Here is a 12,851-nt window from a genome sequence, read left to right as displayed (position 1 = left end):
ACTGCATAAAGTGAATGAGAACATTCATTTTTTTTTTTTTTTTTTTTGTTAAATAGGCCACACAGGGATCGTTACGTTAATGCATTGAGGCGGTAGGCCAGTCTGAACAAATGAGTTTTTAGGGCACGCTTAAAACTGTGGGGATTGGGGATTAATCGCATTAACCTAGGTAGTGCATTCCAAAGAATCGGCGCAGCACGTGTAAAGTCTTGGAGACGGGAGTGGGAGGTTCTGATTATTGAGCATGCTAACCTGAGGTCATTAGTGGAGCGGAGGGCACGGGTAGGGTGGTAGACTGAGACCAGAGAGGAGATGTAGGGTGGTGCTGAGCCATGGAGTGCTTTGTGGATGAGGGTAGTAGTTTTGTACTGGATTCTGGAGTGGATGGGTAACCAGTGTAATGACTGGCACAAGGTAGAGGCATCGGTGTAGCGGTTGGTGAGGAATATGATCCTGGCAGCAGCATTCAGGACAGATTAAAGAGGGGAGAGTTTGGTAAGAGGGAGGTCAATTAGTAGAGAGTTACAATAGTCCAGACGAGAATGAATAAGTGAAACAGTAAGAGTTTTTGCAGAGTCGAAAGTAAGAAAAGGGCGAATACTAGAAATGTTTTTGAGATGAAGATAAGAAGAGCGAGCCAGTGATCGGATGTGGGGGGTGAATGAAAGGTCAGAATCAAGGATGACCCCAAGGCAGCGGGCATGTTGCTTTGGAGTAATGGTGGAACCGCACACGGAGATGGCAATGTCAGGCAAAGGTAGGTTAGTAGAAGGAGAGAACACTAGGAGTTCAGTTTTTGACAGGTTTAGTTTCAGATAGAGGGAGGACATGATGCTAGAGACAGCGGTAAGACAATCAAAGGTGTTTTGCAATAAGTTTAAGTTAAAAAATATGTCCTTTTTGGGTCCACAACTCTATGCAGACTTATGCATCTCCATGGTAAAAGACTACAATCACACCCTGTATAAGCTCATCTTGTCTAGCAACTCCTAAGGGCTCATTCACGTGTCCGATTTTGCCATCAGAATTTGATCAGTGTTGTCAGAGTGTCATCTATTTTTCTCATACAGGGATTAATTAAAAAAAAAGTTTATCCACCTTCTCCATTCTGATAGTCCATGATAATGTCATCCGAGTGCGGTCTAATTTTTTTCATGGAACCATTGACTTGCATTGCAAATTTTCATGTGACCTTTGATCAAAATTGGGTGTATCTCCGCAATTTTTCGGACATATGAATGGCCCCATAGACTATATCAGGTACAAGTGCTATTTGTGAAAAATACAGACCGCAATTGTATGTGAAAATTATACATGTTAATGAGGCCTAACTTTCTGCTAACAGGTCCTAATGGAGGAATATGTGGCTGCAGGGTCAGATTATACAGGGTTACTATCATGGAGACACATAGGTTTGCAAAAAAGCAATTAATATATTTTTTCCATTAATCACGAGCTTTATTTTTGAAGTTGAAAAAAAATGACTGTGAAGTTGGACCAGTATGCAAGAGCCACTATCTTAGTCACCGGGGCTCATATGGTTTCTATACAGTTAGACTATAGCACCCAAACTGATCATCATAGGCAGAAACATAAATCTCTAAATTATATGCAATGAATATTCCTTTTTTTTTTAAGTTTTGGGTCACACTTTTCACCTACATTCTGGAAATGTAATCCTCTTGCACTATGCAATATCCTTAAAATACATATTTCCGGGGACAGATATGCAATAGCAGATGTTTAATATCTTAAAAAAAAATCCTATTTTATATACAAAATTAAGTGACAAGGAAGCACATAGAGCATAAGAGACATTCCAATCCAATCCCTCCATCTGTCATCTCACCCTCAACTGTGGGGAAATTAAATGAATCCACATAATGGAAGATTTTCTTCATCACAGCTTACAAGATCTAGCCTGGAAACAAATTAAAATATTCTAGCGTAATTACATTTTTCCCTTTGGTCTGGGTGCTTGTGAGTGAGAGCTTCTGACACATCAGGTATATGGTAGATAATTCTAGTATTTCCATGAGGAACGGAAGATATCATTAAAAATGGTTCATAGGTTCTTAAGCCGCATCTATAGTTATACAGACAATGCAGTGAGGACTGGGACATCTAATCTACACGCAAATAAGGAATACTGATGAAAAGGTTTTCCCTATACATATGGAGGTTTCTGCAGACATTAGACTAAGTGCAGGAAAAAAAGAATCTGACAAGCTAGTTCGACTGCGGGCACATTTTTGGGACAAAAAGTCACTTGATCGGGTTGAATGTATTTTTTTTTAGACAGTCGTTGTGTCCTTATGTGGTCGCCAGATATTAATAGTCGATCTGTCATACAAGCCCGCAATAAAAAATAAGTGAGGAAAGATATTCCAAAATTAGAAAATTTAGATATTAACTAGATAATGAGAAGTTTACAGACAGCAAACCGTTTTTTGTGCAATTCTGTAGTTTCAATACAAATACATATCTGTGACCATCTGGATGTCTCTGGAGGGATCGGGTAAAAGATGCTTTGCAAGAAACACATATATTAATGGAGGACAAAGGAAAATAATAAAGAACAGACGGTAATTTAACTTGATTACTAAGATAGATGACACTTGGTGCTTTTAAAATTCTATGCAGGAGGGAAGAGCTGGAGGCAGACACTGCCATTACGCTGCAAGTTCTCCATGGTTATAGAACTTTATGAGCACTAATCGTATCTTAGTAATTGGAAAGTTTGTATTCGCTGACTACAGAATTTACCCCTGAGTTGTGAATTTTGAAGATGAAGCAGATTTTTTTGTAATAGTATATTGCTTCTAGAGAACAATATAATGCTGTTTGCTGGGAATCTAGCGCAAGAGTTAGAAAAGCTAAAGCCAGTAATGAAGTGAGGCTTGCAAAGGAGACCAAAAACAGAAAAAAGGATTTGGGGGCAAAAGAAAAGTCAAAGATGCTGTAGGTTTTTTACAGGATGAAAAGGGTGAAGTGGTCAAAAATTATGTTGAGAAGGCCTGACTTTTAAATTCCTATTTTGCATCTGTGTTCTCTAAGAACTAAAATGTAACATAAACTCATCTTCACAGTGCCATCAAAGAAATAAATAATCCACACTATCTATAAACAGAGAGAAGATGAGGGAACACTTATCTAATTTACATGGATTTAAATCTCCTGGTCCAGATGAATTACATCCTAGGGTACTGGACTAGAACTCTAGTGCTACCTATTGGACGTAGCAATCCTAACAGTCAATGTCGACCCTTTAGCGAGCCTTGTCACATGACTTAGGATAATAGCCAAACCAGAATCTCAATTTGCAGACACTGTGTTTCGGGGTACTGCCCCTCATCAGTGCAAAGTGGAGATCTGGTTTAGCTGATTGAGAGGCGTCTGATCGGGATCCAAGAAGTATCGTTTCACCTTGCGGAGAGTGACATGATAAGCATGTCGAGGTGAGGAGACTTAAAGCCGCAATGCTCCTCTGGGAAATATGCAAATTGTCTCTTCAGAGAGGAACAGGACTAGAACTCTAGTGCCACCTATTGGAAGTAGGTGGCACTAGAGTTCTAGTCCTCTTCCTCTCTGAAGAGACAATTTGCATATTTCGCAGAGGAGCATTGCGGCTTTAAGTCTCCTCACCTCGACATGCTTATCATGTCACTCTCCGCAAGGAGAAACGATACTTCTTAGATTTCGGTCAGACGCCTCTCAATCAGTCAAACCAGATCTCCACTTTGCACTGACGAGAGGCAGTACCCCGAAACACAGTGTCTGTAAATTGAGATTCTGGTTTGGCTATTATCCTAAGTCATGTGACAAGGCTCGTTAAAGGGTCGACATTGACTGTTAGGATTGCTACTTCCAATAGGTAGCACTAAAGTCCTAGTCCTCTTCCTCTCTGAAGAGACAATTTTCATATTTCCCAGAGGAGCATTGCGGCTTTAAGTCTCCTCACCTCGACATGCTTATCATGTCACTCTCCACAAGGAAAAACGATACTTCTTGGATCCTAAGGTACTGAAAGAGTTAACAGAGGAAATTGCAGAACCACTAGCCAGAATCTTTGAAAAATCCTGGAAAACAAGAGAAGTTCCAAAAGATTGGAGAAGAGCAAATGTTGTCTCTATATTCAAAAAGGGAAAGAAGATGGAGCCAGGAATTTACAGGCCAGTGAGCCTTACTTTTCTACCAGGAACTATCTTTGAACAAATATTAAACAGCATGTATGTGAGTACTTGGATAAGAATACAGTAATTAACCAGAGCCAGCATGGGTTTGTAGCAAACAAGTCATGCCTGAGTAATTCAATTTCTTTCTACAGTGCTGTGCAAATTAATTGCCTGAGTAATCCAATTTCTTTCTACTTTATGATGGAATCACTGACTGGGTGGATCAGGGAAATGAGGTAGATATATACTATAGCTCGACTTCAGCAAAGCATTTGATAAAGTATCTCATACTATCCTTATTGAAAAAATGACCAAGTATGAGATTGACAAGGTTACAGTTAGGTGGACTCATAACTGGTTCAGTGACCATACTCGGTGGTAATAAATAGTTGCACATCCAATTGGAAAAGTGTTTCAAGTGGGGCACCACAAGGCTCTGTCTTAGCACCAGTGTTGTTCAACATTTTTATAAATTATCTAGACAAGGGAACTGAAGGTAAACTAATCAAATTTGCAGATGATGCAAAGCTAGGAAGGATAGGTAATACTAGAGAAGACAGAGACTGGATTCAGAAGGCTCTAGATAAGCTTGAACAATAGGTAGCGATTAATAGAATTGTACAGTTTTTAACAGAGAGAAATGGAAGATTCTACATCTGGGCAAGAAAAACAAAAATTACATATATAGAATGTTAGCAATAGAGCTAAGCAACAGCACGTGTGTAAAAGACTTGGGTATACTAATAGATCACAGACTGCACATGAATCAACAGTGTGATGCAGCAGCAAAAAAGGCAAACAACATTCTAGGGTGTATTAAGAGAAGCACAGAGTCTAGATCACGTGAAGCAATTATCCCCCTCTTCTCCTTCTTGGTCAGGCCTCATCTGGAATACTGTGTCCAGTTTTGGGTACCATATTTTAAAAAAAGACATAGAAAAACTGGAGCAAGCTCAGAGAAAAGTTACCAGGATGGTGAGCAGACTGCAAAGTATGCCCTACGAGGAACGGTTCAAGGACCTCGGAGTGTTTAGCTTGCAAAAAAGAAGACTAAGAGGAGACTTATTAGCTGTCTACAAATATCTGAATGGCTGTCACATTGTAGAGGGATCATCATTATTCTCATTTGCACATGGAAACACGAGAAGCAATGGAATGAAACTGAAAGGGAGAAGATACAGATTAGAGGTCCCTTCCAAATCTAACATTCTATGATTCTAAGTGTTAGGACTGGCGGAACGCACCAAATAATATTGAGAGAGGATAGGAGGTGCGATCGCAGTCCGGGGTCCACCGTGCAGAAAGGACACCTGCTGCTCGGTAATGGCGGACTAGATGGCGGTATAATGTGAATACACACACGGGTTAGCTTCACCCGGTATGAAGGAAGCGAACCCTGTTGCGTCACAGGGCCACGATACCGCACAGAGAGCGCAAGTAAATGGTCACAGAACTCTGTCCCAAGACACGGGCAAAGAGTTCCTCTATACCTCTTACACTTGACACCATTACTGTGGTGTCAGGGGTAGAACTGAACTAATAATAATAATTTATCGCACAAGAGTGCGTACAACGCCGCTCTGGCGGACGCCACTATCCACCCTAACCTGGGCCCAGAAAGCGCACGGTGCCACACTGGAGGTTGCTGCTGAGAGACGCTGAATTGTGTGCCGGATGTGAAGAGTAGCAATGTCTGGCGCTAGGTAGCTTCCATCGTTCGTGAGCAGGCAACAACACTGGGGATGGGAATGATTTGGAGCCTTCATCCATCAACAGGCATTCATCTACACACACAAGTAAATCAGTTTACACTAGCACGGCCATGCGAACCTTTTATAGCAGTAGCGCTGCAGGACCTTCCTGATGGTCCAATAGAAGCCGCAACAGGACCTGAGCATGTGACCCCCGACCTCCAATGGGAGGTCGTCCCGTGGGCATGCTCAGTATGGGAAAAGCAGGACTTAGTCCTAGAAAGGCCTGCTTGCTGCTGATCAGTGCTGGCTACAAAGGCAGAGCTTGGAAAGGCAGCAGTAACCATTTGCACAGTATCAGCTTGAGCCAGATGCTGGGACCGACATCTCCGCTGAGCAGGTTCCACTGCGGCTGTAGGAGAATGTGAGACCGCAGCAGACATGGTTCGAGATTCCCCCTGTGCAGCGGCGGGAACTCGACACCTAACATTACCCCCACTCCTAGGGCCCCCTCCTCCTTGGGCCTCGCTACATTCAAAGGCTGCAAAGAGCAGCGGAGCCCAAATTTTCTCCACAAGTTCCTAGGTTCTGTCCTCTGGGCCGTGACCCTTCCAGTCCACCAGATAATACTTTTTGCCATGTACCACCTTGCACCCCAGGATAGAGTTTACCTCATACTCGTCCGTGGACGAACCCGATGTCCCAGCAGATGATTCGGAAAACCGGGACATAAAGACGGGCTTTAAGAGGGATACATGAAAAGTGTCGGTGATACCTAGGCGTGGAGGAAGAGCCAAACGGTAGACCACAGGGTTAACCTGTTCCAGAACCTTGAAAGGGACTATGTAGCAAGGCGCAAACTTAGTGGACTCAACTCGCAGCCTGATGTTTCGGGCGGAGAGCCACATTAAGTCGCCAGGAGCAAAGGTCGGAGTGGGGCGCCGGTGTGCATCGCCAGAAACCCTCATTCTCTCCTTGGAAGCCCGAATGGCATCCTGTGTGCGGTCCCAAATGTCACGTGCCTCCACCGCCCAGTCTGCCACCCTGGAATCAGCGGATGACACGGGCATGGGCACAGGGACACGCGGATGCTGGCCGTAATTAAGGAGAAAGGGAGTCTTCCCGGTGGAGTCGGCTACGGCGTTGTTCAAAGCAAATTCCGCCTATGATAGCAAAGGTGCTCAGTCATCCTGCCTGGCGGAGACAAAATGTTGCAGGTATGTGATCAGAGTCAGGTTGGCCCTCTCTATCAACCCATTCGTCTCGGGATGGTACGCAGAAGAGAGATTCAGTTCAATGCTGAGTAAACGACAGAGCTCTCTCCAGAACCGAGATGCAAACTGGGGACCCCGGTCACTGACAATTTTGTCAGGCATGCCATGTAGACAGAAAACATGTTTAATGAACAACGCCACCAAGGCCCATGCAGAAGGTAACCGTGGAAGTGGAACCAAGTGCACCATTTTAGAAAAATGGCCGGTGACTACCCAGATAATAGTGCAGCTACGAGATTTGGGTAAGCCCACCATGAAGTCCATCCCGACCATCTCCCAGGGCCTGTCTGCCACTGGCAGGAGGTAAAGAAGCCCAGCAGGCCATTGCCGTGGAGACCGATTCTTGAAGCAGGAGACACACGCCCGAATATAGTCCCCGACGTCACGGGCCACCAGTACATCCTCGCCAGAAGCTCAGATGTCCTCTTGGTCCCAAAATGTCCACCCACGCTGAACGAGTGAGACCAAGAGAGAACCTCCGGTCGCAAATTAGCTGGAACGAAAGTCTTGCCTGGGGGGCACAGACTCTAGCGAAAACGGAGCCACAGTTCTCAGGCTCTCAGAAGGGTCAATAAGCCAAGGCTCCTCCTCTGATGACACTAAGGAGCGAGAGAGAGCGTCAGCACGAGTGTTCTTCTCCCCGAAGAGAAAATAGAGGGTAAAGTGGAAGCGGGAGAAAAACAGGGACCATCTGGCCTGGCGAGAGTTTAGCCGCTGGGCGGTTTGCAAATACACCAAATTTCTGTGGTCAGTGAAAACTTGGAAGGGAAAGCAAGCCCCCTCCAGGGGGCTCCAGAGTGTCTCCACTCTGAAAAGGCCAACTTCATGGCTAGCAACTCCCTATCCCCGATGGAATTATTCCTCTCTGCCGGTGTGAAGGTCTTGGAGAAGAAGAAGCAAAGATGCTTCCGACCTTGAGCATCCTTCTGGAAGAGGACTGCTCCTCACCGATCGAAGAGGCATCCACCTCCATGATAAATGGTTTATCAACATCGGGGCAATGTAAAATGGGAGCGCCAGCGAAGTGTGACTTGATAGAGAGGAAGGCCTTGGAGACTTCCTCTAACCACAATTTGGAATGAGCTCCCTTCTTGGTGAGGGCAACCAGCGGAGCTACCAAAGTTGAGAAGTGGGGAATGAACTGGCAATAATAGTTGATGAACCCCATAAAGCGCTGCACTGCTTTGAGAGAATGAGGTTCCTGCCAATCCATCACAGCCTGTAGCTTGGCGGGATCCATAGCCAATCCTTGGGCCGAGATTATATAGCCCAGGAAAGGCAAAGACTCCTGCTCAAACACACACTTCTCCAACTTGACATTAAGGGTGTTTGCCTGTAGGAGGTCAAAGACTTTGCAAACATCTCTCGGGTGGGAGTCTATATCTGGAGAGTAGATGAGAATATCATCCAGAAAGACTACAACCGAGGTGGAGAGCATATCCCAGGAGAAATCGTTCACAAAGTCTTGGAAAACGGCTGGGGCATTACAGAGCCCGAAGGGCATCACCAGGTATTCATAGTACCGATCCCTGGTATTAAAAGCCATCTTCCATTCATCCCCCTCACGGATGCAAATCAGGTTGTAAGCACCCCGCAGATCAAGTTTAGTAAATACCCTTGCTCCCTGAAGCCTATCAAAGAGCTCAGATATCAGGGGCAGTTGGTACTTATTCTTAACGGTGATGGTGTTAAGACCCCTGTAGTCTATGCATGGACGTAGTTCTCCGTTCTTCTTCTGCACGAAGAAGAACCCAGCCCCTGCGGGTGACGCTGACTTCCTAATGAATCCTCTTGCCAGATTCTCCTGGATGTACTGAGACATTGCCTCCATGTCCGGGAGAGATAATGGATAGACTTGACCCCGGGGAGGCTCAGCACCAGGCAAGAGGTCAACAGAACAGTCATGGGGGCGGTGAGGCGGAAGGGTCTCCGCAGCCCTCTTGGAGAACACGCCCGCATAGGGCAAATAGTGCTTGGGGAGAGAGGAAAGATCTGCGAGTACCTCAGTAGTAGCAACCTGAACGCACTCCCTCTGACATCTACCCTCACAAGATTCACTCCATCCCAAAATTCTGCCTGTGGACCACTCTATATGAGGGGAGTGGTACCGTAGCCAAGGTATCCCTAACATGACCTCATCAATTCCCTCAGGAATGACGAGTAAAGAGATAATGTCTCGATGGGATGGTGACATAGAAAGAGTAAATGGGATGGTCTGGTTTGTTATCTGTGAGAGCAGTGTCGACCCATTCACCACTCGTATGGTCACTGGTTTGGCCAGAGGTATTGAGTGCCGTTGGGCGAAGGCAGAAGACATGAAGTTGCCCTCCACCCCGGAATCCACGCAAAGCTCTACCGTATGAGTGGATGGGCCTAAGGTAATTGTCCCCTTGAAGGACAATTTGGAGGAAAACATCGCCGTGTCTAGTGTACCTCCTCCTACTACCACTAGACAATGACATTTTCCAGACCGCTTGGGACATTTCCTGGCATAATGTCCCGACTGCTGGCAGACCGGACAGACCTTGAGTGCACGAGTGGAGTGATTCGGGACTTAGACCCTTAGACCCCGCTAGTGACACCTCCACGGCCTCATATGGCTCGGACGCCTGGACCGGAGATCCCAGAGGTTTGGCGAATGTGGGAGCCAGCTGATACCTCTGCCTACACTGGGCTCGCTCCAACCTTCGCTCGTTAAAACGAAGGTCGATGCTGGTAGATATAGTTATTAGCTCCTCTAGTGTGGTAGGAATCTTCCTAGTGGCCAAGGCGTCCTTCACATGGTCAGACAGCCTCCTCCAAAATACAGGGATGAGGGCTTTATCCGGCCACTCCAGCTCAGATGCAAAAGTTCGGAAGTGAACGGAAAAATGACTGACCATGGATGAACCTTGTGTCAATGCCAGCAGTTGGAGCGCCGTATCATGGGTGACTTGGGGTCCCAAAAAGACCTGTTTCAGAGTGCTCAGAAACCTCGGAGCACTCTGCACCACATGATCGTCGCGCTCCCACAGCGGCGTAGCCCACTCCAATGCCCTGTCTGACAAGAGAGAAATAATGAATTCCACTTTAGCCCGCTCTGAGGGGAAACGAGCAGCCAGGAGCTCAAGGTGAATCGTACACTGGTTCACGAATCCCCTACAAGACTTGCTATCACCAGAGAATTTATCTGGCAGCGGGAGGCAGGATAAGGTCAGAACAGGGGTGGCAGTGGACAAAGTGGCTGCAAGCACGCTAGCAGCCTGAACAGCTACTGCAGTAACATCCACAGCTGAGGTTGTGCGCTCGAGAGCCGCCAACCTGCCCTCCAGCTGCTGGATGAACCGCTGCAGTCGCTGTTTGTCCGCCATTACTAGCTAGACTCTGGCTCTAGTGTAAAGTTAGGACTGGCGGAACGCACCAAATAATATTGAGAGAGGATATGAGGTGATTTCGCAGTCCGAGGTCCACTGTGCAGAAAGGACACCTGCTGCTCGGTAATGGCAGACTAGATGGTGGTATAATGTGAATACACACACGGGTTAGCTTCACCCGGTATGAAGGAAGCGAACCCTGTTGCGTCACAGGGCCACGATACCGCACAGAGAGCGCAAGTAAAGGGTCACAGAACTCTGTCCCAAGACACGGGGAAAGAGTTCCTCTAGACCTCTTACGCTTGACACCATTACTGTGGTGTCAGGGGTAGAACTGAAATAATAATAATAATTTATCGCACAAGAGTGCGTACAACGCCGCTCTGGCGGATGCCACTAACCACCCTATCCTGGGCCCGGAAAGCGCACGGCGCCGCACTGGCGGTCGCTGCTGAGAGACGCTGAATTGTGTGCTGGATATAGCACTGTCTGGCGCTAGGTAGCTTCCATCATTCGCGAGCAGGCAACAACACTAGGGATGGGAATGATTCGGAGCTTTCATCCATCAACAGGCATTCATCTACACACACACACAAGTAAATCAGTTTACACTAGCGCATGGCCGAGCGGCCATGCGAACCTTTTATAGGACCTTCCTGATGGCCCAATAGAAGCCGCAACAGGACCTGAGCATGTGACCCCCAACCTCCAATGGGAGGTCGTCCCGTGGGCATGCTCAGTATGGGAAAAGCAGGATTTAGTCACAGAAAGGCCTGCTTGCTGCTGATCAGTGCTGGCTACAAAGGCAGAGCCTGGAAAGGCAGTAGTAACCATTCGCACAGTATCAGCTTGAGCCAGATGCTGGGATCGACACCTCCGCTGAGCAGGTTCCACTGTGGCTGGAGAATGGGAGACCGCAGTGGACATGGTTCGAGATTCCCCCTGTGCAGTGGCGGGAACTCGACATCTAATACTAAGTTTCTTTCTTCCACATGAAATATTGATTTATGAAATAAAATATAAAACGACTGCCAATTGGTAAATATTTACCTATCGGCAGTTGTTTAATATCCCGTTTACACAGGCATTGAATGATCTGTAATAGATTGTTCAGTGTGAATAAGCTATCATTGTTCTTGGCCTGTGGTACACAGGATGATGTGCTGCTGAGAAAGATCAACTTTTGTGCAAGCCAAAAGATCATTTCACCCGACGAACGAACGTTTTGCTTGTTTGGCAGCCTGTTTAGACTGCACTATTATCGTGAAAAGATAATTCATAAAAACGCTAATCATGCAGTCTAAATGGACCTTAAATATTCTAGCAATTTATGGGCTACGATAACAAATGTGGCTCATTTTTAGACTGACTAAAAATTAGACAGGATTAGTAAATTTAAGTTCTTAACAGAACTTGGAATTTAGTGATAAAATATATGTTGTGCATTTAGTATATGCTCAGTTCTTTTTTTCTTTGGTGCTGTGACAATAGTAGATTCACACACAGATTAGCCTGTGTGCAAACCTATAGTTTTTTTTTGTGATTGGTGACACTGAATTACGGCACACCGCAAAATATGGTAATAGCAGGATGATCAGCTGTGTTTACTGAATGCCCACATTTTTCCCACGCTTCTATTAGTCCGTACTGAGAGTGTGAATGGCAGAAAGCCAATGCTGGTCACTTCATTATCTAATGACCTTCATCCTTTGGCTAGCTGTAATCCTCAGTAGCGGTGTAACCCAAGTGACCAGGCCTCATTATGGGTCACGACCTGCAGGAACTCAGTACAGGACACGTTTGTGTCTTTTTTTCCCAGGAAAGCTCCTTTTGGCTGTCCTGTTCTATTTAGCTCAGTGGTCTTTGTTGAAGATGCTTTAAAGTATTTAGGACCAATGTCATGAAGGGCAACCTGTCTTCTATATAAATGAGCCTGACTGCCCATTGTAACTAGCAGTATCTAGCTCTTCTAGCGGGTGGCTCCAGGCTGAGATGTATAATGACACCTGTATGTAGCATTTGCACTGATAATATAGCGTAGATCACAGATGCTAGGGCCCTGTCTTATCCTTTGCAATTTATTTAAGTGATTTTTCTTTCTTTTTTTGTCTTCTGCTAATCACTACCGTTTTTAAAAAAATCTTCAAAAACTTGCACAAAATAAAAAATTCTCCTTTTTAATCTTATTAATCTTCGACTCCGCCAAAACTAAAAACTCCACCAGAAACTTTATTTCAGGCAGGAATTGGTCCCCCAAAAATTCAACATTTGTCAAAAGTCGAATTTCAGGAATCTGACACATCTAGAGAATTAAAAAAAAGAAAGGCAACTTAAAAATTGGTGCAAAACTTATAGAGA

General features: G+C 45.5%; 1 long non-coding RNA gene across 1 annotated transcript in view; it reads right to left on the bottom strand.

Moving 5' to 3' along the window:
- Positions 1-12,851, bottom strand: part of LOC138649028 (uncharacterized) — an 868,684-nt gene that overhangs the window by 3,188 nt on the left and 852,645 nt on the right. The window lies entirely within an intron of this gene.

Source organism: Ranitomeya imitator, chromosome 9, assembly GCF_032444005.1.
Source record: "Ranitomeya imitator isolate aRanImi1 chromosome 9, aRanImi1.pri, whole genome shotgun sequence".
NCBI lineage: Eukaryota > Metazoa > Chordata > Amphibia > Anura > Dendrobatidae > Ranitomeya > Ranitomeya imitator.
Note: the sequence above shows the minus strand (reverse complement) of the source record. Positions and strands in the feature narration are given on the sequence as shown.